This window comes from Urocitellus parryii, unplaced genomic scaffold (genome assembly GCF_045843805.1).
Source record: "Urocitellus parryii isolate mUroPar1 unplaced genomic scaffold, mUroPar1.hap1 Scaffold_37, whole genome shotgun sequence".
Classification (NCBI taxonomy): Eukaryota; Metazoa; Chordata; class Mammalia; order Rodentia; family Sciuridae; genus Urocitellus; species Urocitellus parryii.
In genome coordinates, this window is record NW_027553327.1 from 1,673,151 (window position 1) to 1,699,488 (window position 26,338).

The following is a 26,338-nucleotide window of genomic DNA, read 5'->3' on the forward strand; positions in this document are numbered from 1 at the left end:
GGGAACCTGGGCCTCGTCAGTCCTCTGCAGCCAGTCCTAAGAGTTGGAAAGGGGAACCAGATGGCTGGAGGCCTCTATGGGCTGGGGACAATCAGGGCCCAGTGTCCCTTCTGATGGCATTTAGGACAAGGACCTGGAGGCTTCCAAGGCTTAGGACAAGTATGAGCCAGTGACCTGTCTGACCACATTTAAAACAGGTCCAGGTGGTCCCGAGGGACACTTTCACAGGCCAGTGGAATCAAGGACAGATGCTGAGGCCGGCCAGATGGCTTGAGAGAGCATCTGATATTTCTGCTTCTGGTCCTTCTCATCTCTCCTGTTACACACCTTAAAGGTTACTCCCAAAACCTGAGCTTAAGGAGTTAGGGGCCCCCTCTCAAGGCTCCTTAGTTTGGCCTTAATATCAGGAAACTCTGGGAGTAAAGTAGGTCCTTAGTAGTGGTCTCCCATCTGGAGTCTCAGGGTCTGGATTAGTATATTGCAATAAAGCCTTGGTCAGGGGTCTAAAAATGCTGAAGGTTTTCATTCTTATCTTGAAAGATTTCCTGGAGCCTTTCATAATTGATAGCCCTATGGGCTGTCTTTCTAAGTCAGTGCCAACTGGATGGCAGGGGAGGTCTGATGTACCTCATCAGCATAATTTCTAGCTGGCTCCCAAACTCACCTGTGTTTCTTGGGCAGGAGGGTGTTAGACAAGGTCATATGGGCATATATATGGTGGTGTGGTGGGATTTGAAGTATAGGATCTAAGCTACTTTTCTATCTGTGAAAGATCTGACAAAGAAAGGCACATTGGACCCGGATTACACCATGTACCCCAGTCACCTTGTGTAGAGGATACAGAGATGCAGGTTGGGCAGTGGCAGCCTATGAGTGTATGGCAGGAGGAGAGAAGGGCAGAGGGGTGTGGGGACAGTTGCTGCAGAGGCTTCATTAGAAAGAGAATTGTGGTATGGCAGGGGCTCATCCGCTGGGTCAAAGGAGAGAGACCTGGGGAGGGTCTTCTGTCTCTTTGGAAGCAGGCGAAGGGGAGATGAGAGCTAAGAGGACTTGTGTGGGAGAGCAGGAGTTGCAGAGAGAGGGCTTAGAAAGTAGGGAGGAGAAAACCTGAACGTATGATATCTCTTTCTATTTTCCCGATTGCTCGCAATAGTTAAAAAGATCTCTGATAATATTGGGATCTAGAGTGCCATTAAGCAGCCATTTAGAGTAGTTATCCAAAGGATATTGAGGCCAGATTTGCACAACTGGGTAAGTTTTTAGGGGTTTAGGTCCATGGTGAGAGAGAGAGAGGCCCAAGGTTAGCCAGCAGGCAGCGTAGGGGACTATGAAAGGGAATGGATGAGGAGCCACCCATGGTGAAAATGAGGAGGTGAGTTTGGAGGTGGGGCATACCCAAGTCTGTAGTGTCACCTAGTCAAAAGGACAGTTATGCTTGGGATCGTCACCAATGCTGACGTTGGGGAAGAAGCCCACAGAGGCACTTGGGTACCCAGCTGGGATTGCATAGTAGGAGCAGAAGTCCATAGAGATTAACCCACAGCTGAGAGGTCATCTCACCAGGAACAACTCCCAATCATCCTTGGTGTTTTTTTCCTCAAAAGCCAGGACCCAAACAAAAGACTACCTATAGACTTGGTCAACAGTAGGGATCATAGCTGTGAAAGCTGTGGCTGAGGGTGCCCCCAACCACCCAGTAACCCTGGGAGTGCTAGATGATCAATGGTCACTTTCCAGGACCTGTAGGTCATTTAGGTTGACCGGAGACATGGGTCTTTCCTGAAATGTCTGATGGTGTGCAGAGAGGGTGTTTGGCAGAATAGAGGGCCTGGCCCCATGATGGAATCCAGTTCGGGGCCCAAGGATGCTTAGTGACCCTCAAAGAGGGGAGCAGGCACTCTGGGGAACCTGATCCCGGGTTTCAGCACCAATGAAAGGAAAGTGAGGAACTGGTAGACGGGAGAGCAATATATGAAAGATGGAGACCAGACAGAGATACATATGTGAGTTTGTTTGTCAGAGCTGATAAATAAAGGCCATCTCTCCATAGAAGGAGAGAGGCAACACAGGCTTGGATTTCAAGACTTTTCTTGGAGAGGCTCAGGGATTAGAGCCAGGTGGGTCCTAATGTGGACAGTTATGGATGGGGTTGGTACGCCCTTGGGCGGGAAAGAATGTGGGGTGGTGAAGGGTTGGGTTGGTATGAGGAAGCCAGAAAAATGGTGACTGTCCCTTAGGATGGCCGCCCAGATGTCTGGGGAAGTGACCGTTGATTGTCCACTATAACAAGGACCTTACAGTGATCATTGTCGTAAATCTAATTTTTAAGCAAAAACCCTTAAAATTAGCCTTTATTCTTTTCCCTAATGCTAGTTCTGTTCCCTATTACTAGTATTAACTAGTTTGTCACCAGGTCCAAATAAGCTTTATCTTTAATTTGTCCTTTCCTGTGCATCTCATTTTCCTAAGCCAAGAGAAGACCTTAATTCTCTTTCCATGATTAGACTATTACAGAAGTCTCCAAACTGGCTTTCATGCCTGTAATTTTCCTCTTACTCCTACTGGTGACTCCTGTAGAATATCTGTTACTTAAAGCTTTCTGCAAAGTAAATATTAGTTCTTCCTGCAGATTACATTCACCATCTTTCTGCACTTTCTCTAGCTGCCCTCTGAGCTTACACTACTGCTGCCATATCCAGACGTGTCTTGTGCTTTCATGCCTCTTGCCATTGCTTATGCAGCTCTAGCCACAGCTTTCCCTTTGCCTGTTTATTCCAAGTCTAACTTAAGTTTCTTCTCTTTCCCAAAGCCCTCTCTAACTCCCCTTGGGCCTCTTGACTGAAGACTATTATTTCATCAGGTTTTTTGACATCTTATTTGTCATACCTGTAACATTATGTTTAGTTAGTCATTTTGCCCTTGGATTTGTTTTGTTTGCAGTGCCAGGGATTGAACCCCAAACCCTGCATATGTTAGGCAGTTCCTCAATCACTGAGCTACACCTACAACCACTTTTTTTAAAATTTTGAGATAGGGTCTCACTAAGTTGCCCTAGCCTTTAACTTGTGATTCTTCTGCCTCAGCCTCCCTATTAACTAGGATTATAAGAGTGAGCTACCTGCCCCACTACATTACTACCCTTGGTTTTTAAACTAAACGTTTATCAGAGCCAAATAAGGAATAGAATGTAGTCTGTGATAGTGGTCTTGAGGTAGTTTTAAGACTTCAGTATATTATATGGTAGTGTAAATATTTAGTTTCCTCATAGAACCTTCTGTTTCTTCTACAGACAGCCGCTCTACTGTATTAAGGAAACAAGATAGTGGTGAAGCTCTGGTAAGCTACTTGATCACTTTAAATCATATGTTCTAATTTGCATTAGCCAAAGGAGAAGAGGAATAACGAGGCCAGTATTTGCTTACATCACAGGTAGCATTTCAGAACCAAATTGAGAGGATTTCTGAATATGTATTCCATTTCATTAGAAAGTTATTTCCACTCATCCTCTTAGGAATGGGGCATTCCTCAGCAAACTCTGAGGCTTACGTTAAATACTTTCCATAAAGTTTTACAACTAATAAATGTTAATATTAGAAGGAGAAAAGGAAAAGTTCTTTAATTGAGAAAAAATTGTGGTATTTTTGTGCTGAAGGAAAATAAAGGGACTTTGTTTCACTTAGCTCCAACATGAGTTTAACTTAAGAGTAATTCAAGGGTTGTTTTCCTTGACAACTTGTGGTTATCTTTTATTCTTTCTGGCAGGCCAGAAATTCTTCATTTGAGGAACATGATTAAATAATGAAAAGGATAGCACTGTGGCAGTTTTCAAAGAGAAAGATACTTGTTTATCAGTTTTCAGGATCAAATATATGGAATTCTGTCTTACTCTGCTCTATCAGATTTGGCCCTGCTAAGTACGGAAGTACAGCTAACATACCCATATAGAGAAATTAATACTGCTCCTTTCACTCTTTGTGCCCCATTATTTGGCTGGGTGTGGAACATTTATTTGCTTAGTGAAAGGGATATCATTAAATGCTATTATAGCACATAATCAGAATTACTGAAAAGTTTAGTTATTTAGAATAACATAAGCCCTGTTGAAAATGAGATTAAAATATTAGGACAATTTAATTTTAATCATAACATTTGGCATTATTAAGCCTTTTCTTCTTTTTTACTCTAAGCCATAGCACTTGGGCTGATACACAACATTTTATATACATATAAGTGATGATTAGTCTGTGAAACTTAATGTGGTTTGTTTATGTTGACCTACATAATGCTGTTATTTGAGTGTTTATTGTTTTGTTTTGTTCCCCCGCCCCCATTTTTCAGTTTAGTTCTACCAAGGTTAAAAACAAAGGCAAGAAAAAGAAGCCAAAAGACACAAAGGTATGGAATATTTTCTGAATCAATTCCTGCCCAGACTCTCAAAAATGGATATATAAGTTAGAAATAAGCAATTCTTGCAGTATTTTGAAACATTTTGTAGAGAAAGACTTTCAAGGGTTTAGTCTATTTTGGCAGTCTTCTACATTTTGAGGAAATTTAAGGTTCATGTTGCACATAAATAACTCTTGAAAGAAACTCTTAATCTTTATAGTTATTTATATTTTCTAGATATTTCTGAGTAAAAATATAATGTAGTACTCTATTATGGATAGCCATAGGGTAGAGTTCCTGTCTTGGTTCTACCAATTATTTTCTGTGACCTTGAGCAAGTTATTTGACTTTCCTGTGCCTGTTATAATAACCTTTGCTTATTGGGTAGTAAGTCTTTAATAATTATTTATTATTATTTCTGTGCTGAATTTTAGGGAGAGATAAGAATATATAAGATATTGGTTTCTATATCTCATATAAGAGCAGATAAGATATTGGTTTCTAGTATTCAAAAGCTCTTGTTGGAATTATTTATTTAAATATTTATTATCTAAAATATTCAAATAAGAATGATGAATTCTAGTCATCATATCAGTCTTAGAATTGATGGGAACTTTTCCTTTTCACCTAAGGCTCTATTCTCATTATTTCAGCATCATAGTACATTCCTCTTGGTTTCAGCATGTCTTGGGGGCAAAAGAGGAACAGGGATAGAGAGAATGAGCAAGTGTTAGAGGAGGATGCAGGCAGCTTGGAATTCCAGTATAAGCTTCCTTGTACCTTTGACCATGTGTCTTTAATTAATATGGAAATTTAAGTGAATTTTAACATTTTTGGAGCACTGGAAACTATCCCAAATGTTAATTTAAATTTATTTCTGGCCATTGAAACTTATATTACTATGTGTTCCTATTTATAAGAAAATTTGGATAGGTTTTACATATTGTTTTAAATATTAAAAATAGGTTTTAAATATTATATAAATGTTTATAAATTTTAATGATAATGTTTTTCTTTCATAGACTTTTAAATTAGATGTCATTGTCATTTTTTTTTTCTTTTAAACCAACCAATGTTAGTTGGGTCTGGAACAACTACAGTAACACCAAATAATGAGACTATCAGTTCAGGTGAAGATTATAAGTAAGTATGATTGTTAAAATTTTTGCCTCATTATACCTCACATGCTTTTCACTTGATAAGGCATGTTAATTTAATGTACTCTACACTTGTGTTTTATTTCCCTTTCATTTTTAAAGATTTACATATTGACAACCTGATATAATATATCTCAATTGAATTAATAGCATGGCTTGTCATTAAGAATTCATTATGAGTTAAAGTCTCAGGAATGGTGATTTATTCATTAAGCATATATTGAGGACACACTGTGTTCAGGGCACTATGAGAAATCCCTAGAAAAATGTCTAGAAAATGTTCTTTAAAGTATTCAGTAAAGAGAATGTTCTATTGATAATTAACTAATGCTACTATAATAGGAGAAAGAAGCTATTTTGGAAGCTATATATGATGTTATGGTTTAACTTTATATGATTTTTCATGCCTCTCATTGCTGAAACTATGTTTTAAAGAAACTGATAATACCAAACAAAGAAGCTCACATTTCTTAGGGAGTTTAAGAACAGTTAAAATTTGGGCTGAGGTTGTGGCTCAGTGGTAGAATACTTGCCTCAAATTTGTGAGGCACAGGGTTCAATCCTCAGCACCACATAAAAATAAATAAAGGTATTGTGTCTATCTACAATGAAAAAAAAATATTTTAAAAAGAGAAGAAGAAGAACAGGGGCTGGGGATATAGGCCAGTTGGTACAGTGCTTGCCTTGCATGCACAAGGTCCTGGGTTTGATCCCTAGCACCCCCCCCAAAAAAAAAAAAACAGTTAAAATTTGCACTCATTGGGGCTGGGGATGTGGCTCAAGCAGTAACACGCTTGCCTGGCATGCATGGGGTGCTTGATTCGATCCTCAGCACCACATAAAAAATAAAATAAAGATTTTGTGTCCACTGAAAACTAAAACATAAATATTAAAAAATTCTCTCTCTCTCTCTCTCTCTCTCTCTCTCTCTCTCTCTCTCTCTCTCTTAAAAAATTGCACTCATTTTCATGAATTCTCTAAGTAGAGGAATTAAGATCCAGTCTTTGTCCATTTGGGCTGCCAAAACAATATACCATAAACTGAGGGGCTTACAAACAACAGAAATTTACTTTTCACAATTTGGCTTTTCTCAGTTCTTTAGGCTAAGAATTTCAGGATCAAAGAGCTGAGATATCTGTTGTCTCATGAGGGTCTGATTCATAGATGGTACCTTCTCAGTTTTTTCTCATATGATACATGGACAAGTGTTTTAGTCAGCATTTTTGCTGCTGTGACCAAAAGATCTAATAAGAACAATTTTAAAGGAGGAAAAGTTTATTTGGGGTCATGGTTTCAGTGGTCTCAGTCCATTGACATCAGCTTCATTGTTCTGTACCAGAGGCAGCACATCATGGTGGAAGGAGGTGGTAGAGGAAAGCAGTAAGGCTCTCAGACCCCAATCATTTTACCTCAAAACTTTCTTGCATTGTCTCACATGTGAGATTTTGTGGGACACATCATGTCTAAACCATAAAAAACAAGGCAGCTTTCTAAAGATACTTTTGTAAAGGTACAAATCCCATTCATCATGTCTTTGCCCTCATGACCTATGAGTTTTTGGGGAACGCAGACATACAGATCATAATATAACAGTCTTCATTGAAATGAACAAATATGTATGAGGCACTACTCTAAGGTATTTACATATATAAATTAATTTAATCCATTCCTCCACTCTAGGATATAAGTACTGATATTGTGTCCATAGTATAAATAAAGAAACTCAGGCAGTTGTAGTTGAATGACTTGCTCCAGGCACAAGGCTTATATAAATAGCAAAGCCAGTATTTAAACCATACTGTCTGGTTTAGGTCCCACACTCAATCTACTGTATCTTTTGAAATACAGTATTCTGTATTTCAAAAATAAAATAAAATCTCATTTTCTTTTTTAAAAATATTTATTTATTTATTTTTAATTATAGGTGGATACAGTGTCTTTATTTTTTACTTTATGTGGTGCTGAGGATCAAACCCAGTGCTAGGCGAGCAACCTACCTCTGAGCCACAACCCCAGCCATCATATTCTTATTAAAAAAAAATCTTTTTTATTAGTACTTTTTATCAGTCTCAATATCACTTAAATTAATAGCAATTATAAGATCTTCATGTGTCTCTCAACCCTTTAACAAGTTACAATTAATAAAATATTGATTTTTTTTTTAAACTGGAGCTGCGGGAAAATGTGCTTGGTTTAAGGCTAAATTAAAAGTACTTACTTAGAATGTCAGATATAATGTTTCTTGACTATAATTATGAAGGGTATCTTTACCACACTAAGCTCTCTGGTAGTACTTTCCTTCCACATAAAATCAAGTCGTATGTTTGTTACCATCATGTTGTTTTTTTCCATTAAATGTTCATCTAGCCTATCCAAAAGTTTATTAATTAACAAAATTATTTTTTTAATCAGAAGACGAAATTCAGATTCTGCAGGCCCATTTGCTGTGCCTAACCATCTTCGGCAAGATGTAGAAGAATTTGAAGCTCTCTATGACCAGCACAGTAATGAATATGTTGTCCGAAATAAGAAAATATGGGATATTAACCCAAAACAAAAATGCTCAACTCTGTATGAGTAAGTAGATTAATATTCCTACAACTATTATTCCTTATACTAAGACTGCCAATTAAAAATCAAAAGTCATTTTTTTTTACAGTACTCATTTATTGGTTCACAATCTCTGGGGAAGAATATTCTGAGAACTTTTGCCACATATTACATGTAGTTAATTGAGGATTTTTAATTATTAAATTTAGGGTCATACTAATCTTTGGTTTTGACAGTTTGAGCTGCTAATATAGATACTTCTAAAATTGTTCTGGTATGTCTCGATAGAAACGACAAACAAAGCTTTCAGCTATAATATTTTTATCATGAATTTCTAGGTATTCATTTGACAGAATAATATGATTATTTGGTCTCATTGTTCTTATGTTGAAGAATGCAGTGGCTTGGCATCTCCAAATGCAGCAACTCAATTGGCATCTCAATTATGTAGCTTGGTGAAGTATTACCCTTTTTATTGGGGGAAAGAATACTAGGATGCTCTTAGTGCTTCAGCTTGGATTATAATTGTTCAGCTGTGTTAATAGTACAAATACAGAATCCTGTCTTCTATTAGAGACTGGACTTCCTGAAAATGATGTAAAAGAGAAACATACTTTCCTTTTTTTAAAAAAATATTTTTTAGTTGTTGATAGACTTTTATTTTATTTATTTATATGTGGTGCTGAGAATCGAATCCAGCACCTCACATATCTCAGGCAAGTGCAGTATTGCTGAGTCACACCCTCAGCCCCAACATACTTTCCTTTTTAAGTGACTGGGTGTGAGTTACTTTAGGATTGAAAATATGAATGCAAAATTTAACAATTGAAGTTTGAGTAGGGTGAATAAAATCTAGGGAACCGCTTACCATTCTGAGATTGGCATTAATAAGCAGTACACAAGGCTTTGTTTAAGAAATTGAGGGTTAGGATCTCTATTAAGAAATTAATTTTAAAACTAACTATTTTCCTGAAAATTCTGTCACTCATTCATAGTATGGTCATTTCTTCTTTTTTCTTCAACTCATTATTGCCATTCAGTCTAGTTAAAATTGGGTTTCGTTTTTGTGATTGTTATGCTGTGGACATCCAAGATTTCAGTCGTGATAAGGCTGTTGTGTCTATATTATCATGGCAGGGTGCTTCTAAGAATTATAACATTTTTATTACCTTTATTTTATGTAATTTATATAATTGTAAGTTTGTTGTACTTTTTTTTTTGGTACTGAGGATTTAACACAGGGGTACTTTACCAGTGAGCCACATCCTCAGCCCTTTTTATTTTTTATTTTGAGACAGGATTTCACTTAGTTGGTGAGGGCCTCACTTAGTTGCTGAGATTAGTCTTAAACTTGGGATCCTCCTGCCTCAGCCTCCCAAGTCACCTGGATTCCAGGCTTGTGCCATAGCATCTAGCTTATTGTGATCTTTTAAAAAAAGATTTATTAAAGTGTCCCTTACATATATAAAAGGCATCTTTTTTAGTGTGCAGCTTTATGAGTTTTGACAAACACACATGCTAAACACTACTACTGTTAAGCTAATGAGATGAAGTATAATATATGAATATGGTATGACCAAGAGTAGTTTATTCTCATTTAAAATCAAAAATGGATTTTTATCCAACCTTTCTTGAAAAGAATAAAAAATTGTTAAACCTTTCTTTGACATTAATATCATTTTCAAAGCCTTCAATTCTCATAAGACAAACAGTAACTTTTTTGTACTGCTTTAAACACTAACTGGCTTAAGTCCAAATAGTAGTTTAATTTTCTTAAGGTAATCTCAGTAGATTTCATTTAAATAGAGGATAAAAATTTATAACCTATTATTTATTACCTGAAAATTTATTTATCATGTTGAATATTAAAACTTCTAAATGATAAACCAAAGCAATACAAATAAAAAAATAGCTGGCCAGGATTATATGCTTATAATCCTAGCTACTTGAGAAATTGAGACATGAGGATTGCAAGTTTGAGGCCAGTGGGGGCAACTTAGAGAGACTTTGTCTCAAAATAGAAAGAACTAGGGATGTAGCTCAGTGGTAGGGTGCTTGCCTCACCTGTGTGAAACCCTACATTCATTTCCTAGTACCACATGCACAAATAACCATGACACAATTTTAGACAAAATTTAAAAAACATTTCTGAGTGACTTAAACATAAGCCTAGCAATCTCAACATTATTCTAGATTTGTATTGGTTATTCATCTTTTATATAGTCTTAGATATGTACAAAAAATTTTTTTTTGAAACTCAAAATGAAGAGTGAATCTTACTTCTTTAATATCAAACCTGTACTTGTTTCTTTCCTGCATAAATATTCAATTCTGAGTTGAACTTGAGAGTTAAGCAAATATGGATTTCATTTTCAGCTAAAGTGCAGTTTTTTTTTCTTACCCATGCATATAGGAAGTTGAAAACTGCAACAAAATATTCATTGCTTTTCCATGAATATTAGGGCATCCTTATTTCACAGAATTTCAGAATATATTTAGGGTTAAGCAGTAAATACCACCAAAGTGTGCAGTTAGACTCTGGCTCTCCGAGCACTTCCTTTCTCTCAAAGTCTCAAATTCTCAGACTGAGCCGAACAGTCAGAGCCAGAGTCCCTCATCCAGTCGTGTACTTATATTGAAAGGAAAGGAAAATACCATTCAATGTTATCTGGTAGTTCTAGCTGTTTTTCAATAGTTTTAACGCTTGTTAATATTCTATTACTCTCAAGCAGTTTTGGAAACATTTTAAGATTTCTTTTTTATAATTTGTTTCTTGTTTGTTTGTAGTACTGGGGATTGAAGTCAGGGGTGATCTACCACCTAGCTACATCCCCAGCTCTTTGATTTATTATTTTTTTTTATTTTGAAACAGGGTTTTGCTAAGTTGCCCAGGCTGGCCTCTCCTGCCTTAACTTGCCAAGTTGTTGGGATTACAGGCATGCACCACTATGTCTGGCTCAGTTTTTTTGTTTGTTTCTTTTGTTTTTTAATCCATGAATCTTGTCACTTGAAGTCAAAAGGTTTTCTCCAGAGCTTTGCAGAAATTGGTTCATAGGAAATGTCTATTGAGTAGGCTCTTCATCAAGGCTCTAAGCAACATCTGGCCTGCTTTTTCTTGAAAGTGCTCTGGCCACTCAAATTTTTAACCCAACACCTGTAGTAACTCTTCCTTACATGCTAAATGGCATCTGTGTATGAATCATATACCCACTGATTCATCTTAGGTTTTGTGAGAGTATTTATTATTTTTTTCCAGATATAATGGTGACACTTAATAATTCAGCCATTATCCAAATCACATATTTCTGAACACAGAAAATATTTCTAGTACCAGTCAATAAAGAAAATAAAAACAAGAATATACTCATATAACCTATATACAAACAACTTTAATAAAGTATAATTTTTGACAGACCTAGAAATATTATTGTTTGAATGCTAATGACCCCTAAGATTTTCATCAAACTTTTAATATAATTTCAAAGTGAACAAACTTCTTATGATTTTACTCTTTATCTTGAAAGGTTGGAGCAGTTCCTCAACTACTAATCAGTTACCAACCAAAAGAAATTGTGCATGTGTTTTCATATTTTCACACAATTTGTATGTGTGTACAAATTGCAGATGTGCAGTACAAATTGCAAAATTTTTCTCTTGCTAGATTTTTAAGACTCATTTCATGTTTTGTGCCATCTACAAAATGTTATGACCAAATAATGATTTGACAATACCATTATTTTAAGTTATGTTAAAATTATCCCAAAATAATAGAAAATATTATTTTTTTATATCCTTTTTATTGGATTTTAAAATTACAAAGAAATGTGCACTTAAAAATGTGTGTGACAGACTTTGAGTTGGTAGTATCAAACATCTGAATTTAATTACAAGTATGATAACTCTAAAACAAAGAAGACATAAATATATAATAACACACATATGATAATGCTTAGTTTACATTTTAGATATCGTTCATCTCTGTCCTAAAAGTATGGACAATAAATTTTGTACTCCTTATTCATGACATTTAATTCACCAAGCACCAAGGCAAAATGAAGACTGACTCACCTCTTATTGAAGTAAATGCCTGTGACAAACATTTGTACGATATCATGTAAAAAGCAAATTCAAATCAGTGTTTTAAAAAAATATAATCTTTGGTAATTTTCCTCTTTTAATATTCTGACCTAGACAATAATGTACTATTTTGGAACAAAGACTGTCATGCCATTTCCAATTTTGGACTAGAAATTGTCCTTATGGTATGATATGAGATATAAATAATAGAAATTTTTAAAAAGCAAAAATAAAAAGTTGAAAGAAAAGAATGACTTCCTCTTCTGCATGTGAGGACAGGGTCTTAAGGATCCCACTGACCTTCATATCCATGTCACTCCAGACTCATCCTCAGGCTGGTGGTCCTTTCATTGTCTGATTCTCCATGATCTCTATGACTACACAGAGACTATTGAATGTGAGGCCATCCTACTTGATACTTAGACCTTCATTTCTCTCAGCATCTTCTTGGAACAAAGAAGTTATGGGTGGGGGGTGGGGGCTTCAGATGCTCTCCCATTGTTTTTCTGTACCTGTTGCAGGTAGAGTGGTGCTTCATTGCTTGGTCTGTGTCAGTGCTGTGGGGTGCCCAGCAGAGGAAGAGGCCTTACTTGCACAATTCCCTTTCCTCTCCACAGTCGCAGTGGCTGTAACATTCTTGGGTAGGTCAGACGCTTTTACACAGTTTTTAAAACATTCTTGAGCAAACTTGTCTATGTTTAACAAACAGCCATTTGGGGGATCCATAGCTACCTTCATAAATTGTTTTCCACAGATGAAGCACAATGAAATAGAGCAACTTGAGTTTTTACCCAAGTACCACTTGTTAATAAACAGTTTCCATCAACAAGATGGACTTTTTGGTATCCCCTATAACAGTAGTGTGGTAAAATGGTTCCAAACCTTCTAATTCATTGTCATTAGTTTATCAGAGTTGTCTTTAGGTTTAGGCTTAGAATCTTCCTCTCGCAGAAAATCACACTGAATTGAGTAATTCCTTCCAACTCTTTTTGACACCAGTGAGAGCATGCTTGCTCTGGTTGGTGCATAAGAGGTGGTTGGGGGCAGATAAGTCAGAAAAAGATGTGCTTTCTGTGTTCAGTACAACTTGGGGCTCACCAGCTACTAGTGGCTTCCTTTGTCTTGCAGTAAAAACTGAAAGTGGAATTAACCAAATGAACACAGTCCTGCTGCTCAGTGTTATATGTGTTAAAGACCTATCATATTGCTATCTGGGCTACTCAGTCTCTGTCCATTCCTGTGAATGTGCATTGTCCAGTGTACAAAGTTCAAATGTTACTCTTTTTTTAATCACTCCCTTACTTGGAGTTCTTAGTGACAGCTCAATAACATCCCTGGGATGTTATTGAAAACTTGGTTTGGACAGCTGTAGCCATTTAGAGTTTTCCATATTTAAAAGTATGAGGCACAAATAGTGGCCTCACAAAAATGTCTATATTCTAATCCTGGGAACCTGTGACTGTTATGTTTACATGGCAAAAGGAACTTTGCAGAAGCTTGAGATGGGGAGGTTCTCCTGCAGTTCCTTCTAAGGCTTTAGGGACAATTAAAATAAAGATGTTAAAATGGGACATGATGGTTAAAAGCATGGACTCTGTAGCCAAACTGCTGTGTGATTATGGATAATTTGTTTTTCTATGCCTCACTTTTCACCTCTGAAAAATAGAACAAAACTATTGTTGTGAGGATTAGATGCGAGGATAAGGATAGTATGTGGCACATCACAAATACTCACAAGTGTTAGCTATTTCTTATTTACATAGCAATTCCATGTGGAAGAACATTTCTTCTGATCTTTGCTCTAGATCTGAGAGCAGATGATCTAGCTGGAATAGCACAGTTTACACTGAATTGTGTGTAGTGATTTCTTTCTTATCCTTGTTAGTCTTCGAATTTTATGAATGTAGTTGACTTGTTCTCATATTACACTATGTAATTGGATATGTTAATTCTTCACTTAGAAATCTTCCTTTTAATGCATTGGCTCAATTTACAACTATCATGGTTTTATCTTTGATGCAGAAACATGCACCCTTTTTCATCTAACCTGGGAGCTATAGATGGTATGGTATTATTTTAGTATTTGATCTTCTTTTATGTTTATTATTTCTTCACTCAATGATTTAGATTTTCTAGCCATTTGTTTACTAGAGAATGATAACCTCTAGAACTGGAAATTCAGTCATTCATTCAATAAAATATTTCTTCAACAAAGATTCCTTGTGCATACTACAAAAGGAACAGTTCCCACACCTTTCAGGATGCTTATTGTGTAGTCAGCAAGACAGAGCCAAAAGCACATGATTATGATTAGAGATGTGCACCAGTGTCATAGGTTGGCAAAAAGAAGGGCTGAGGGAGTTCAATAAATCTAGACAGATTTAGGACTCACTGAGTATGTAGGAGTTGACCATGCAGAGAGAGAGAGCACATCATAGACCATTCTGAAACACCTTAAATAGGCACCTTTCTATGTAATCTATGATCTTAATTACAGTCAGCTTCTTTCATCATGAAGCACAAGGTTTCACATTCTACCTTGAATTAAAAAAGAAATTCAGAATTGAAATCACTGCCTTCATATTAAATTATTCGAAGCATAATTATTACATTAAACCTTACTGTGTAGTCTCAGGCAAAAAGATTGTTGGTAAGGAATGTAGCATCAGCCTTACTATTTCAACTCTAAGATCTAGATGATGACAGGTTATACAATTGACTCACCCCAAAGTAACAACAAGTTTAATATCAACTTGGAAAAAAATAATCTTAACATCAAAAAGACTTTGAAAGTTGTAAAGCAATCATCTTTTGACTGTCAAAAAAAGTAGTAAATTGGGCTGGGGATGTGGCTCAAGCGGTAGCGTGCTTGCCTGGCATGCGTGCAGCCCGGGTTCGATCCTCAGCACCACATACCAACAAAGATGTTGTGTCCGCCGACAACTAAAAAATAAATATTAAAAATTCTCTCTCTCTCTCTCTCTCTCTCTCTCTCTCTCTCTCTGCTCTCTCACTCTCTCTCTCCTCTCTCACTCTCTCTTAAAAAAAAGTAGTAAAGAGGTAAGACATAAAAGAGGTAACATTCTTGGGGGTTTTTTGGGGTGGGGTGGGGTGGGTTCTTTTTTTGTCTTTTTTGGAACTGGAGGTCGAATCCAGGATTTTGCAAATGCAAGGCAGACACTTTGCCACTGAGCTACATCCTAACCCAACATTCTTAATATATAAAGAAAAATTTTAATTATAATAACCAAAGCAGAATACATGAGAGGAACAGACAACATGAGCGAGTGCGCACACGTGCACATACACACACACACACACACACACATACACACACACACATTTAAAAATACCTGTTAAACATATAAAAAGATACTCAACTTTATTTTTAATAAAAAACATAAATTAAAGCTACTGTTGGTGAGTCTTAGGGGAAATAGGTACTTATTAATCACTGATGGGAATAGAAAAATGGTACAGTTCCTTTGGAGGGGAATTGAGCATTCTCTAACAACATATAAGTACATATTTTTTCCTTAGCAATCCCATTCCTGAGAATTTACTCTGAAGATGCACCCGTAAAATACAGGAAAAAGAGGGGGAAACACTTGCATGTACACCAGATTCTCTGTTGAGGTGTTTTTTATAATGATAAAAAGTTAGAAATAATGTAATTGCCATATGAAGATTGACTGAATAAACTATGATACATAGGATGCTGTAGAAAATAAATCAGAAAATCTCCATGAACTAATGAGTGATTTTTCAAAATATATTATTAGCAGAATTTATCAAGATAGTTCACATTAGCAGATTAAGGGGAAAGATTTCTTAATGTTGTCAACAATGCAGAAAAAGTTTTCAGTTAAGTTTGAAATACAGCCTTGATTTTAAACAATTCTTGACAAAGAATTTGAACAAAACAAGAGTGTCTATTACTTCTTTTCATCAGCATTGTTTTTGAAGCCCTAGCTACTGCACTAGGACAAGAAAAATGAAATATAAAAGGGGAGATGTTCTTTATTTGCATATTTATGAATATATAGAGAATATGCAAAAAACCTATTCATAACTCATTAATAAGATAATGCAGTTCCTGGATATAAAATCTGTACAGACAAATCAATTCTATCTCAAACAAGTAATAGTTGCTTAGAAAATGAACTATTATAATATTTATAGTAGTATTAAATAATATCAAGGACCTTATTATAAATTCCACAAAAGAAATATAAGAATTTTATGTAGAAAATAAACCTTTGTTGAAAGAAGTAAAAGAATATCAAAAGGAAAAGGAAACTGGAACAATCTTGAAATTAGGGAAAAAGAAGGAAGAGTGACTTAATAATTGTTATGGTTGGTGAGATGTTGAATTGTACATTCTCTTTTACTTTTTTCATTTCTCTCGATTGAATTGTTTATGAGAATGCATTTTATAAAAACAGTGAAGTCATTATTCTTTTTTTCATTTGTTCATAATAGTTATTCTTGACATTAGATTTATTTGGACTAATTATAAATGCATGGAATATAATTTGCTCCAATTCAGTCCCTTCACCCTCCCTATCCTCACTCCCACTGTTCCCTTTCATACACTTTACTGATCTATTTACATTTTTTAAAATTAGTATTTTATAGATATTCAAAATGATGAGTTTCATTATAGTATATTCACATATGTGCATTGGAAAGTTAGTTTGGGTTTATTCCACAGTTTTTCCCTACCAACTTCCCATTCCCTTCTTTTTCTTTTATTGATTTTATTTTTTTAAATACATGACAATGGAGTCTATTACAATTCTTATTACACATATAGAGCACAACTTTTTATATCTTTGTATAAAGTATGTTCATGCCAATTCACGTTACACATGTACTTGTTTTTTTTTACATTACAATTCTTATTACGAATATATACCACAATTTTTCATATCTCTGTTTGTATATAAAGTAGGTTGACACCCAATTTGTGTCTTCAGACATGTACTTTGGATAATGATGTCCATCACATTCATTCCACATTCATTAGGAGGCTAATCCCCTGCCTCTTCCCTTTCCCTCACTCCCCTCTTCCCTATCTAGAATCCATCTATTCATCCCATGTTCCTCCTCCTTACCCTATTATGAGTCAGCCTCCTTATATCAGAGAAAACATTTGGCATTTGTTTTTTGGGGATTGGCTAACTTCACTTAGCGTTATCTTTTCCAACTCCATCCATTTACCTGCAAATGCCATGATTTTATTCTCTTTTAAAAAAATTCATTGAGTATATATATATGCCACATTTTTTAAAATCCATTCATCCACTGAAGGGCATGTAGGTTGGCTCCACAGTTTAGCTATTGTGAATTGTGCTGCTATAAACATTGATGTGGCTGTGTCCCTGTAGTATGTTGTTTTTAAATCCTTTGGGTATAGTCCAAGGAGAGGAATAGCTCAGTCAAATGGTGGTTCCATTCCCAGATTACCAAAGAATCTCCATACTGCTTTCCAGATTGGCTGCACCAATTTGCAGTCCCACCAGCAATGTATGAGTGTGCCTTTTTCCCCACATCCTTGCCAACACTTATTGTTGTTGTCTTCATAATAGCTGCCATTCTGACTGGAGCTGTATCTTAGTTTTGATTTACATTTCTCTGATTGCTAGAGATGTTGAAATTTTTTTCATATATTTGTTGATTGATTGTATATCCTCTTCTGAGAAGTGTTTGTTCAAGTCCTTGGCCCATTTTTTGATTGGGTTACTTGTTTTTTCAGTGCTTAGCTTTTTGAGTTCTTTATAAACCCTAGAGAGTAGTGCTCTATCTGATGTGTGCGGGGTAAAGATTTTCTCCCAGAATTTAGGCTCCCTGTTCACCTCACGGATTGTTTCTTTTGCTGAGAAAAAACTTTTTAGTTTGAATCCATCCCATTTATTGATTCCTGGTTTTAATTCTTGTGCCATAGGAGTCTTATTAAGGAAGTTGGGGCCTAACCCACATGATGAAGATTAGGGCCTACTTTTTTCTTCTGTTAGATGCAGAGTCTCTGGCTTAATCCCTAGGTCCTTGATCCATTTTGAGTTAAGTTTTGTGCATGGTGAGAGTTATGAGTTTAATTTCATTTTGTTGCATATAGATTTCCAGTTTTCCCAGCAACATTTGTTGAAAATGCTATCTTTTCTCCAGTGAATGTTTTTGGCACCTTTGTCTAAAATAAGATAATTGTAATTTTGTGGGTTAGTCTCTGTGTCCTCTATTCTGTACCATTTGTCCACCAGTCTGTTTTAGTGCCAATACCATGCTGTTTTTGTTACTATTGCTCTGTAGTATGGTTTAAGGTCTCATATAGCGATACCACCTACTTCACTCTTCCTGCTAAGGATTTCTTTAGCTATTCTTGGTCTCTTATTTTTCCAGATGAATTTCATGATTGCTTTTTCTATTTCTATGAGGAATGCCATTGATATTTTGATTGGAATTGCATTAAATCTATATAGTGCTTTTGGTAGTATGGTCATTTTGATAATATTAATTCTGCCTATCCAAGAGCAAGGTGGATCTTTCCAGAAATAGTAAATGAATTCAGCAAAGGAGCAGGATATAAATCAACACCAATAAATCAAAGGCATTTCTGTATATCAGTGACAAAGCCTCTGAGAAGGAAATGAGGAAAACTACTCCATTCACATTAAACTCAAAAAAAAAGATACTTGAGAATCAACGAAAGAACTCAAAGATCTATACAATGAAAACTACAGAACCCTAAAGAGAAATCAAAGAAGATCTTAGAAGATGGAAAGGTCTACACATTCCCTTCTTAAAGGAGAAAGGGAGGAGGAGGGAGGGAGAGGGGAAAGGTGGGCAGGGTCAGATCAGAATATGATAGCCCAAAATGTGGGGTTTTGGCCAGCTGAGAACTTCTAACAGAAGGAGATTGGAATCCCAAAAACAACCTCAGCAGCAAAGCCTCTGCCCTCCTCCTGCCCTCCTGTTCTTCACCCTTCTCTCCCAAAGCCAGTCATAAAACCTAGAAAGTTCTCTCTCTCTCTCTCTCTCTCTCTCTCTCTCTCTCTCTCTCTCTTTCTCTCTCTCTCTCCCCCCTCTTTTCCTCTCTCCTTCCCTCCCTGTCCCCCTACTCTCCCTTCCCCCCTCCCTTAAAAACCCTCATTCCAGACAGGGCCTGCCTTAGGTCCAGAAGGAAAGAAGGCTATACAGAGAGGCCAAGAAGAATCTGACCAGACAGGGCTTGCTGGGATCCCACCCTGGCAGCCTTTTACCATTAGCTCACACCCCCTTCTCCAGTCATTTCTGCATGGCCATCCATTCTTCATGGAACATAAACATAAAAACAGAAGTTTTCCCTGGATCTGTAGGTCTTTATTTCTTAAAGGTTTTAGGTCAAATAAAGTTCTATTAAATAAATGTTATGATTTTTAAAATGTAAAGATATATACTAGTTCATAAATTAGACGAAGCAGTTTATAAAGATCGACTCTTTCTGAAACTCATCTGAATTTTCATTGCAGTTCCTGGACCTTTTATACAGCTATAGAATTAAGATACTGTATTAATGGTAAGAGGATAAACAGTCCAGTAAGACAGAATAGAAAACTCAGAAAGTGATTGCCACATGATTTATGATTGAGGTGGGACTGCAGATCAGTGGTGGAAAATGTCAGTCTTTTCAATGAGTAGTGCTGAGACAATTGAGTATTTATGTGAAATTGAATGAAATTAAAGCTCCTACTATACACCGTAGACAATAATTCTGTGTGACATATAGAATTAATGTCAATAAAATGCTTTCAAGATAATACCTTTATGATTTTGGAGTGGGGTAAGTTTTCTTAAATATGACATAAAAAGCACTGATTTTAAAGGAAGATATTAAGAAATTTGATATTACTAGCAGTAAGTATTTATCATAACCAGAAGACACCATGGCAGAGAAAAGTTATTCTTAACATTCAAAACTAATACTTGGTGTTAGAAGTTAGCAATGGTTGCTATCTTTTGGAAGAGTGAATTGGACAGGGTGGGGGGAAGGACACTCCCAGGAGGCTGATCATATCTTTCCTAGATCTGATACTAGTTATACAGGTGTATTCACTTTGTGAAAGTTCAGCAAACTATACTAACAATTTGTACATTTTAAAATGTATATGTTCTACTTCAACAAAATGTCTTTATAAAGGAAAACTACTAAGAAGCTATTTGTAAAACATTTGTCCAGCAAAATAATAGAGACCTCCTACAGCTCAATGAGATAGACATCTCAATAAAAAATTGAGCAAAAAAATTGAACACACTTCAGAAAAGAGGAAATCATATATTTGATTTATTCTAAAAGGTGCTCAGCCTTATTAATCTTCAGAGGAATGCAAATTAAAATGATTGATCTCTTTACACCAAAATTGGCTAACATGAAGAATCTGAGTAAACAGTACCTAGTGAGAATGTGGAGCAATGGGAACACTACTGCCCTTGGGCTAGGAATAAAAATTGGCACAATCACCTTGGAAAATGGATTGTCGTTACATAGTAGGTATGGAGGTAACATGCCAGGTGACTTAGTGATTCCTCTGTTTCAGAAATGGGTGCTTATGGGCACCAGAAGATGTTCAGAAGAGTATTAACTATATCCAAATACTTGAAGTAATTCAAATATCTATCAACACAAGAATGTGTAGATAAACTGTAGCATATTTATACAGCCATGTACTACATAATAAAATGAATTTTTCTGCAGAAAAATTCATGTATGATATACATACATGTGAATATGTATGTATATAAATGTATACAGATTCACATTTTTCATAAAATTTCAGAGGTGTTTCTTAACTCTCTAAAATTCATCCCAGATGTCCAGGTACAAGCCCCTCTTCTAAAAGTACCCTCATTTGTCAATCAAAGAAGATGCATAAAAGGTATTATGTATATATTTAATGATATCAGCCTGAGCCCATTTAGGTTTGTTAATGCAACCGTGGAATGCAGTCTCCAGGCTTTCCCATTCTTGCATTTGTCTGTATTGTCTTCATATTTGTTTAAATTAGAAAATAATACATTTTTAACAGCACTGTTGAGGTATAATTTGCATATCATAACATTTCCCTTCTGTAAGTATAAAATTCATTGATTTTTGACACTTCTATAGAGTTTTGCATCTGTCATCACTATACAAGTTCAGAACATTCCCATCACCTCCCAAAATTTCCTCAAGCCACATTTGCCATCAATCAAATGTGTATTTTCAAATGTAGTGTGTTGATTGCTTCATGTATTTCAAACAACTCATCATTAAAAGTAGCATAACACATTGTTGAATAGAAACTTGAAAAACATCAACCAAAATCTTTGTTAAGTGTATTTTGAGGTTCTGTATGCATACTTGATTAAAATCAGCTTATGTGCATCTGTTCTCTATTGGTAGTTTCAAAAAAGGGAACATACTGAACAGTTGATTTCTTCCTTCATATGTTCTTGGTGGGTGAATGTTGTCATGTTGTTCTGGGTGGGTTTTTAGTTTTAAAAATTTTAGTTGGTTTTGGGGAAATTTTTCAGTTATACAATGGCCCTTTTATATGGCAGGCTGTATAGTACTAATTTCTGAGAGAATAAATCATACAAAATAGAATGAAGAATAGAAGTTAGACTATATAGTTAAATTAAAACATAAATATCAAATTGTAAATTTTCTTTATTAGGAGTAACTAAAGAATGTATTGATCAACTCTGATATTAAATGTCTCAGACTTTAGAACAGTATAACAAGTATTTTAAAAAGCTTTTCTTGTCTTTGTTCTACCACTTCATATTAAGATGCTGAGTATAATATAGAAGTACATATGGAATATAAATATTATGTGAGCATATTATACTATTATGTATAATTGGGCTTCCTCAAGTGATGTTTTTAACAAACTTTTATTATACATACTATACACTATTATTATAGAAATTATTATTTCTGCTTAAAGGTGATTGTATGGTTGGGAAATGCAGATATATTATGTGTAAAATTAAATATTTTTCTAAAAAAGTATAACATCAGATGTTCATGAATTTTGGAAATAAAAATACATAATGCCTAGCTAGTTCCTAAGAGGTAGGCTATATCTTCTGTTTGTCAAAGTATTTATTCTGAATTATTGGTAGAGCTAACTTTTATTGAGGTTTCTCTGTTGCCAGGTACTTTATTACCAAGGTTGCCATCAGAACCGGGAATGACATTATTCACTATCAGGATTGAGAAAATTGGCCTGAAAGACTCTGGACAGTGCATCAATCCCTATATTACAGTTAGTGTAAAGGGTAAATAACTGGCAAATTGCATTATGTTTTTTTCTCAAATGGGACAAAGGTTTTGACAGGGAATGGACTTGTATATGTGACAACTTACTTTAATGCATTCTATAATGAGGCAGAATCTAGAAGAGATCATAACAGAACATAGTTCTGAAAGACTTTTTTTATTGGTTGTTCAAAACATTACAAAGCTCTTGACATATCATATTTCATACATTAGATTCAAGTGGGTTATGAACTCCCATTTTTACCCCAAATACAGATTGCAGATTTTTTTAAAATAAGGACTGCAGCCTAAATTCCAAATACCAGAGACTGAAATCTTTTATTATTATTATTATTATTATTATTATTATTATTTTTTAATATTTATTTTTTAGTTTTCGGTGAACACAACATCTTTGTTTGTATGTGGTGCCGAGGATCGAACCCGGGCCACACGCATGCCAGGCAAGCGTGCTACTGCTTGAGCCACATCCCCAGCCCCAAGTTCTGAAAGACTTACAAAAAATATTTCCTACTTATCCACTCACTTTTGCTTTTGAGTTTGTATAGATTTTTGCTCTTCAGATTCCATCTAATGTGCCGACTAAACATACACATTGTCCTTAACAGCAGCTACAGCCTTCAGGATGTCGATTAAAAATAGCACCTCTCACCTTCCATGGGTGTGTAGTTTTCTACACAGAGGCCCTTGTCCTGTTTTCCCATCTCTCCTACTTCAGCCCCTCTTCTTCCTGTGCTACTGAGGTATCTACATAGGTGAGTCCTACAGAGGCAGATGAAAATCAGGGGACAGGGAAGTAGGGTGCGTCCATAACATCCATGCCCTGAATGCAATCCCGTGGGATGATGATGTGATTAAGGAATAAATTATACCATTTTACAGAAATAACTATAGTTAGTACAAAGGGCTTATTTTAACATGTAGTTTTGCACCAAAGGAACAGATCAGTGCTGAAATTAAATGGAGGGACTTTTATCAATTGCAGAAATAAAGTCAGATCCATGGGTTCATTAGTGCTAATTAAAAGAAAAATATGACCACAAAGAAAAACATTTATTTAAAGAACATAATCCACAGCACTAATACTGGTACACTTTTGAATTCTGATGTTACCAGTTATCAAATATATAGTGTACTGGAAATATTTACATTGTTTGATAGGCCATTTGTAAAACTGCATACTCATTCAGAAAGTATACTTAAAACACAAAAATATTTAATGATGTTGTAAATGTTAAATTACCTTTTCATGTTAAACCGAAATATTTTTATGTAAATATTTTTTAATTATTAAATGTACTAAATTGTTTTTGAGCTTTTTGAGACACATAAATGAATAACACATAAACACTGAGGAGTTATTAAATGATTCCATGTTGAATTTGATTAAACTTACATTTTTAAACCCGGAAAATTAAAACTATATATAACGTACCATCTGGTTGTTGTAAATTCAGGGTATGTTGTAAACAGTATAACCAGAATTTAGATAATATATATGAAAAATTATTCATTAACAAAAGGGTTTTTGTTGGCTGTTCTCATCCATTTTTGGTTCTTAACAGGGAAATTATGATAAGGTTAGGTTTAAAGGCTTTTCTAAATAAGTCATATACTTGATCAAAGTTAGAAATTGGTGGCAGAGCTCCATTGTGGCAAATTATATACTCCAGATTTTTTTTTGCATAGAAAAATATAGTGGGCTATTCCCTAAGGAAAACATGTTTGTTCTTTTTACCACTTCACTATGAAGATCAAGTTTTGTCCACTTGGCCATGTAAAGGCTTCCTTGTCCCCTTCATGAGGTCTCCTATCCAGTCTATATTCATTTCTCTCCACATACCCCATGAACTTCAACAACTCTCACATACTTGCTCACACCAAATAGGAATATCTTAGCCTGAGAATCTCCTCTCAGCTCTTTCTATGCCTCTTTAGGAACTGTAACCTTTGCAGTTTCTAGATTTTCCGTCTGTATATGTGAATGCTCATAAGCAGAAACTTATTTGTTTCTCCAGATCTGAATGGCATAGATTTAACTCCTGTGCAAGATACTCCTGTGGCTTCAAGAAAAGAAGATACATATGTTCATTTTAATGTGGACATTGAGCTCCCAGAAGCATATTGAAAAATTAACCAAAGGTTTGTAATTATCAGTTACTGACTTCTTAAGTACACAGTACTTATCTGGGTTTGTGTTCATAGTGTACTTAACACAAGATCTTACGTCACATAGTTAAAGTCAAATCATTTTTTTTTTAAATATAAGAATTAGCAGTTGCATTATCTAGTTGTGTAATAATGTGGTTAAATATTATTTGATAGGGAAGTTTTTCTCATAATACAGAGTTAAGGAAGCAGGTTCCCTAATAATTACCTTAAGTCTTTTTAGGAACCTAATGATTACTTTCTAACAGTTAAAGAATTATTTTTTTTTTCTTTCAATAAGATGCATTGGGTAAAAAGATACTATAACTGGCAGTTAGTTTGTAAGAATATGGAAAGGACAATCTGGGCATGGTGGTTTCAGGAGGGAGAGAAATGATATAAGCTAGAATTTTTTTTAAAGGAACTCTTTTAAATTTTTATTCTATCTAATATAGGTGCTTATTGAAACCATTTCTATAGGTACTGCTGATACTTAAGCAACTTCTGTTTTCTTGTGGTATTTAATATTTTATATTCTTTGGTAGTTTATGATTCTACCTGTGTACATAACTTACATTCTTGCTATACAATTTTGTTGTACTTTGTAGAATTAAATGATATGGAGAAATGTCACTCAGACATGGTAGAAGATCTTGGAGTGACAGCCACAGTGAGTTATCAACAGTTGTGTCATCAGACTGTTGGACACATGTTACTTTGTAAAATCATAGGCTTCTGGTGACACATAAGAAATGTGTGGTCTCTGGCTTATGTGGTTTGTTTTAATTCCTTAGGTTCAGCTATCTTCTTTGAATTCAAACACTACAAGCCTAAATAAAGGTTTACCAGCACCAAGTGTTTTGCTTTTATGGAGATGGATGAGATTAAACCTGGGCCAATTGTAATAGAACTGTAAGTGATATACATATAGGATTCATACTGTTCTAATGGTTACTAGTTCATGTTTCTTCTTAGTCCCTCTCATCTAGAATATAACATTGGAGTAGATCAATCATCAAAGTATTTTAAACAATGATCTTTCTATTGTGGTTACAGGTACAAGAAACCCACTGACTTTAAAAGAAATTGCAGTTATTGACCAAGAAACCACTTTATCTTCATCTACATCAAACTTTGCACAAGGAATGATTCTGACATGAGTAACGTGGAATTTCTGTGAATTTTACCACTCAGTAGAAACCATCATAGCTCTGTGTAGCATATTCATCCTTCAGGAGGCAGGAAGTGAGCCGTACCCATAGGCCAGTGAATCCATTGCAAAGCTGTACCACAGAACTAAAGTCCAGCACCTCATTGTTATGACTCCTTTGGATACAGGTTTATTATAGATTTTGAAACATTTTTTTACTTTTCTATTAATTGTGCAATTAATAGTCTGTTTCCTAATTTACCACTGTTCCTACCCTGCTTCCTGGAACAATACTGCTGTGGTAGGTATGCTCATCTTCAAACTTAATACAGCAATAAGAATGTGCTAGAGTTTACACATTTGCTCACTTTTGCTCCAATATGGTCTTTTGATTTGAATTAACTTCAAACTTTTGAATTGAAGTGGGTAGGATAGTACCAGATTGTTTTTAAAGGAAATTGGATCAGTTATTGTCTGTCTTATAGGCTGTTCCTTAGAGCTGGCCTAAATTCACCCTCATCTGATAGTTCTACTTAGAAATAGTGTGCCTTGACTAGATCAATATCGTAT

General features: G+C 35.4%; 1 pseudogene; it reads left to right on the forward strand.

The window, feature by feature from the left end:
* The first annotated feature begins 20,575 nt into the window (after positions 1-20,575).
* LOC144252154 (axin interactor, dorsalization-associated protein-like) lies at positions 20,576-25,767 on the forward strand (annotated as a pseudogene).
* The last annotated feature ends 571 nt before the right edge of the window (positions 25,768-26,338 follow it).